Below are 7084 nucleotides of genomic sequence, written 5' to 3' on the forward strand. Positions count from 1 at the left end.
AAAGAAGGAAGGAAGAGAGGAAAGGGCAACCGTCCAAGAGCAGCATTACATCGAGTGAGTGGATGGTGAGCGGCCCCATGTACCACTATAGCTTGGTTTAAATCGGATAAAACTTTTAATCTGACTTTGCCGTGCCACCTTGACCTTTGATCTATTGGTTTACAAACAACAGGTAAATCCCTTGGCTGACTTTCATCACTCGCACCAGATCTGGCTCAGAGAAGATCAGAACTGATCTAGTCATTTTGTTCACACCCAGACACACAGGCTGAACTTTTGCCTTGCCCTATGACCTTGGCCTTTGGTTGATTGGTCTCAAAATCGAAGCCCTTCGTTTGTGCCTTTCTCTCAGCCTTTCCTCCACGCTGGGTCTATATTGGGTCCAAAATGTTCAATTTGAACTTGCTAGTTCAAGCTTTGGCCTAGGCCTGTAATCCTGACCTTCGACTTTTTAACACACACACACACACACACACACACACACACACACACACACACACATCGAGTAAAACATAACATCCGTTCTCGCTTCGCGAACGTATGTGTACTAAAACTGTCCGGAGATAAATGTGAAGGTTGAAGTCTTGAGGCGCTTAGCTTTGGTGTTATCTTCGTAACTTACGCCTTTTAACCTGTGGCGGGTATTTCATTCAGTCTGCTGGGATACAAGGCCACTCCATCAACCAGGTCACAACAGTTACCTGCCCGTAGTGTTACCCTTGGTGCTCATTTTACCTACCAAACTACGAAATGGGGATGGACACCAGACACCAATGACACCAGCTGCCTGCAGCAGGATTTAAAGCCTGGTGTTATCCAACCAGCAGCCAGTTGGCCATCGCCGTAGAGACAGTAAGAATAAGATAGTAAGGATGTCATCATAATGGATTTCTAAAACGTTATTTATTCTTCCACCAAAAGATTTTATTTCACTTTGGAACAATCTCGTAATGAACGTGTTTATGAAAGCTGTATCTAAGTCCTCTGTGAAGAAATATTTCTCCTAAATTTAACAAACCCGTCTGGAGAATACAAGATGATTTTATTCAGCTTAAGAGTAAAGAAGTTATTAAAGTCAATATCTAACAACCCCAGTTGAAAAAATCTCTTCCACGCCAGATACAATTGTCAGGAAAGAGCAAGAAAGTACTATGTGGGACGTCCTTGAGCTGAAGAGGGGAATTTTGTGTTCCATCACTGCTGGTCTAATGGCCTACGCCGCCAGTCACTGTGAAAGGCACCTGCTCGACTTGTACTGTACCACTGATTTTTTTCTTTCATTTTCTCCCTCCCCCTTTCTCTCTCTCTCTCTCTCTCTCTCTCTCTCTCTCTCTCTCTCTCACACACACACACACACACACACACACACACACACACACACACACACACACACACACACACACATTGTCTGTCCGTCTGTATCTATCACTCCATATGAATTAATTTCGGTTACTTTTTATACGAATCATGAAAAAACTTGGAAATACTTAAAACTTAAGATATACGGTAAAATGTTATTGTATCTTGAAATTTGAATGGTGATGGTGTTAATACTGATACTATTACCCTTCCCACGCTCAGGACATTATTGTTAGTAGACCGTCCCTTCCACAGCAGTCAAGATCGCAAATTCCGATCCTACAAATCGTGGAAATTGAAGGTATCCGAGGATGAGAGTCAGAGTAAGAAGAAAAGTGTTTGTAAGTCTGTGTCCTCATTTAGCGCCACTACGAGGAAATTAAATGTCGAAACTGCCATGTAACCTTGACTTTTGACATTTCCCTGTGACCTAGAGCTTTGATTACATGTTCTCAAAATTGAATCCTTTCATCCATGGCTTTCCTTAAACCTTTACATAAAAACTGTTTACGTTGACCCTGACGTGTGGCCTTGACCTCTGACCTTTTGTCTAACAATGCAACAGGTCAACTCTTCAGATAATCCCCAATGATCCTCAATCCTAAGTTCGGTTGTAAGCGTTGGCAGGCACCTGATGGCATTTCAGACCAAAATGATACATAATACTCGAAAAAGGCTCGACGTACATGTACAGTTGGCTACACATGAACTGTCCCACTTTCATATGTTGTCAATCTTTTTTTTATTTTTTTTATTTTTTTTTTCAGCTATTGCCTTGGCCGACGTAGCCAATATATATGTCACCGGCTGTGAATGGGCTACTTCATCTAATCCCTGGTGATTTTATTAAGCTGAGAAAAAGAATATGTACCCGAGAATGTTGACAGTTGCACCATTTACCAACTTGTGTTCTAATCCGGTTAATGGCAGACGATTTAACTTTGCTATGAGTGAGGCACAGGAGCCACAGATGTCCTTGGCCTGGCAACCTTTAAGTGGTGATATACCTTCTTTAACTATGTAGTGCAGAGTCTACCTTCCTACCATCAACTCGAAACCTGTAATTTCGGCTGAATAAGATTGCCTGGTGCTATACTCCATTCACTTCAGGCTGGCCTTACACTGCCACCTCTCCACTCTGAACGCCCAGCCGTAGTAACAGATTAACAAAAGACTATTATGCTAGTCACCAAGACGTACCAAGGGAAGAATGTAGAATCTTATCTTTTTCTGCAGCTGAACTACAAGAAATAATGTTGCAGAAGAACGGAAATCTACAGTAGGACAAGTTATTGTGGAAGAACTATAACAAGAATAACAACAGTGAAACGAAGTACTGTAATTATAAGTTAATCAACCCCTTCAACCAGAGGAAAATTTTCGTTTTTTTATTTTTGCCACGACTAGACGATTATACTCGGATGAAGTGGCAAGTCTGACAATGTGGGAATTAGCACACAAACTCTGTATAGTGATGATGATGATGATGATGATTTTGTACTCCTATTCACCCATATAAACTGAATAAAATTGTCTTATGTTAGCAAGAAGATATTACTTCCCCGGGCTGACAGGGTTGGCCGGCTCAGTAGGAATTATTAATCGTGAGATGATTATGATTATTTGGTAGTAGATTATCATGACAGAGTAGACAGTCCGTTCCCTACGATCAAACAGGCCTAGTATTCCTATGTAAAAATGCTGGCGCTGCAGAGGGACCCTTCACGTGGTGGCACCGATACGACAGGGTGGTGGAGCTAACTGGTTATACAAACGTCCCTCTATCCCCTCCCTATCCCATGAAAGAAGGATGGTGGACTGCTGAAGAGAGGCAACATCAACCTACAGTCCAGCAGTCACGTTCAGATGAGCCTGGGATTACCTACATCAACACACAAATACTGCGACACACCTTTACATGTCACCGCTTTGGCACAATTACCTACCCTGTATACTAAACACATGACAGAACAGTCTCATTTAGTCCTATTAGTGTGATGGTATTAGTTTTCATGAAGAGTGGTTGAATCTTGTCAACAATGAACAACCATCCACATACCTACAGCCAGATGCCTCATACCCCCCTTCCTTCATATGTGTCGCCACCCACCCCATCCCTCCTTCTCATTCATGGTCTCCCCCCCTTCCCCTTTCCATTTCTCTTACATCTCATATTCTTCATGCTTTTCATATTGCCAAATTATCTCGAGGAAGTTTTCCAAAAAAACTGCAGTGCTTGAGCGAAATTTGGAACATCACATCAGTTCCCAGTCTAAACCCTGAATTGATCCTGAGTCCTTTTGATGAGCAACTGCATAACATACCACTTGACCACAAACCTTACCTTCCATGCCAATTCATTATGACATTTTTTATGGAAAATCTGTACTGTACAATTTTATACGCCTCTCTCTCTCTCTCTCTCTCTCTCTCTCTCTCTCACACACACACACACACACACACACACACACACACACACACACACACACACACACACACACACACACACACACACACACACACACACACACACACACACACACAACTGTCGCAACTGTTCTGTCCATTCCTTCACTTCAGTTACTTGACCACTGGCTTGGACCACCTATCTTTTACTTCATGTAATTTCAGTGCCCGGCAGCAATTTGACTAACGCCCTTTCTCTGTCGATCATTATATATTCATCCTATCGCAAGCGCTGCCTTTCTTCCTGACAGGTGACATTTCATTGCTATTTCATTATTTTTTCTCTGCACTGAGTTCTCCTCTCTCTCTCTCTCTCTCTCTCTCTCTCTCTCTCTCTCTCGCTGGGAGTCTGTCATATATCATACGGGCTGGAACTAGATATCAATAAAGACGCTACCACAAGCCTGTTAAATTTTGCATATTATTTTCTTTATCTATTAACCTGCCATTACGAATAAGTCTGTTTTTGGTTTATTCTTGCAGCCTCCTGACAAACACTCCTTATTTTCCTCCCCACACCCCGAAAGAAGAGTTCGTGAACTGCGGGAGGACAGCCCCAGCCTGCACTCCACAGGGTTCACATTTTAGATGAACCTGCCGCCACCACCACCACCACGACAACAACATCCCAAAGCATTCTCTCCCTGCTCTGCCTTCTCTCTCCATCTCTTCCTCCATCCTATGTCTACTCTCAACTTCTCTCTCTTCTTTACTCCTTCCTTTTCACCTCTCCACCTCACTACTGTTTTCTCCATTCCTTCCTCCTCCACTTCATATTCCTCCGTCCTCTTCCCCTTTGTCTTCTCCCTCTATCACTCCCCTATTCCTCTGGTCCCTCTGCTACCTCTCGCACTCCCTCATTTCCCCTCTCTGCTTCACCCTTCCTTCTTCCTTCTTCCTTATTCCTTCCACTTCATTTCATTTTCCTTCACCTCCAACTTATCCCTTCGTTTCTCTCCCTTCACTTCATATTCGCACTTCTTCCTTTCCATTTCTCTTTGCTCCTCGCTCATTTTATACTCATTCATCTCCCCTTCTTTTACTTTCTCCATTTTACTTCTTTCAGCCTTCATTCCCCTCCTTTTATTCTTCCCTCTTGCACATATGTAGTTTATCTTTCTCTTGTCTCCCCCATTTCTCTTTCTTCCGCTCTATATTTGTACCTCTCCCTCTCATTCTTTCTCCTGGCACAGTCCCTCTGTCTCATCACCAGTCTTCAGATTTCTTTCTCCCTCCTTCACTTCATATTTTGTACTTCATTCCCCTTTCATTCCCCCTTCTTTCCTTCATTACTCTCATCTCTCATATCCTTTTTCTCTCCTTCATTCTTCTCTCCCTCACATTATATTATTGCATCTTCAATCCATGTTTACTTATCTCCCTTTCTTTGGCGTCTACTTTCTTTCATTCCTCTCTCATTTCCATCATGTCTCCCTCTTAACTCTTTATGTATACACTTCACCTCCCTTTCCTTCACTCCATATTCCTCCACCTCCTCCTCCTCCTCTCCCCTCGTCCCCTGCACCGCTCCCTTGTCACCAGTCTTCAAATTTCTTCCCTTATTGATAAAGTTTTTCACCCCGCCTAACTTTGGCAACTTGAATTTCAGCGCAGCGTTGGTGAGGTTGTGCGTTATAAAGTTTGTTGCTACAGTGTTGGGTGGACAGGGTGAGGTCGGAGGGAGGGCGGCTTAACACACTCACTGCCAAATCCGATATTTCATTTTATTCTCACATCGACCATAACATGTTTTTTATTTTACCCTCTCACTCGGAGGACGTATTTTTCGCGTCATGTTTTCAAGATTTAGAATTTAATCAGTCTGAGTGACACTTATCGACGTGGAGGGGGCTAGATGCAGCCTTTATTTACCCCTTCACAACAGGAGGTCTTTTCAAAGCTGAAGGAATTTGTCTGAGCGTTGCAAGTAATCAGTAGAATATCTCATCGAACTGAAGGAGTGAAGAGAGACAGTTGGCAGTGAAGTGATTACAAACTACCTTCATTAAACCCTGTACAACGAGAGGTTTGCCCAAAGCGGAATAAAATCATTTAGAAGTGCAATAATAAAGACGATGCCGCTCTGAAATGGTTAACTCCCTTACTATGATGTCTTTATTCTTGTATCACAAATGTTTATGTGTACAGAGTTGGGTCGCGAGGGAGACGGGGCGGGAGAGGGCGTTGTTAGCAAGTCCATTCCACACTAATTTTGCATTATATATATATATTTTTTTTTCATCAGATAAATTTACAGTACCGGGAGAATCTGACAGCATCCTTCTCCAATCCTGTTAGTATAAAAAGCCTTTTCTGAGTTTAACCTATTCATCTACAAGCAATAAAAGTCTAACTATAATTACATCAACGAATTTTTCATCACATTAGCGTCGTATGTACTATTGTCTTGTTACTATCGGATGGGTTTGTTGGCAGTGCTGGGTTTCAAGGGAGGAGGGAGTGTGTCGTTATTATATTCACTCTCATCACCAATATATTACATGTTTATTATCTTCACTCGGTTCTGTTCTGGTCAAGCGAGACTTCCCATATACAAGGCTTTAATGATATCCTTAATTAACCCCTTCAGTACTACGGGCTCTCCTTATTACACCCGCAAGGTCGATAGTACAGAGGGTATAATGGTTTACTAGGTGTGTGTGTGTGTGTGTGTGTGTGTGTGTGTGTGTGTGTGTGTGTGTGTGTGTGTGGTGTTCGAGCCAAAGAGGTCAAAGTCTATCACTGCCACGGTCCAGCCAGGTCAATTTGGGTCCAGTAAGATTAGTTCAGAGCCATTGTGACCCATTTAGCCCACTCAACGATTATTCAGGTACAATCACATCCAACATGGCACAATCAGATGAGTTCAAGTCCATTCATAATCAGGCTCATTTGGGTCTGCTCGGGGGCCAAATACGCTCAGTTAGTTTCATTTCTACCACTTAACATGCAGTTCTAAATATTCAGGTTAGTCGGCGGAAATTTAGAGAGAGAGAGAGAGAGAGAAATTTGGCCCAGTCGCGTGATTAAACCCCTTCACGTTGAGGCCAACCTTTACCGCCTTCAGACAGCCTTATTTAGCTTAGGATGTTTTTCGAAATGAAGGCCTTGGATACAGACTTCATTAACCACCTCACCACGAGAGCTTCAAGTAACAAGTAAAAGCTGAGAAAATACGCCATCGGATAACAAGGCTTTAGTTCATACAGATTAAAATCGATCAGCAATCTGGGTTTAGGCCATGAATTAAACACATTTG

The sequence above is a fragment of the Coenobita brevimanus genome, chromosome 46 (genome assembly GCF_032717465.1).
Source record: "Coenobita brevimanus isolate Jiangsu-jjx chromosome 46, ASM3271746v2, whole genome shotgun sequence".
In the NCBI taxonomy this organism is placed as follows: domain Eukaryota; kingdom Metazoa; phylum Arthropoda; class Malacostraca; order Decapoda; family Coenobitidae; genus Coenobita; species Coenobita brevimanus.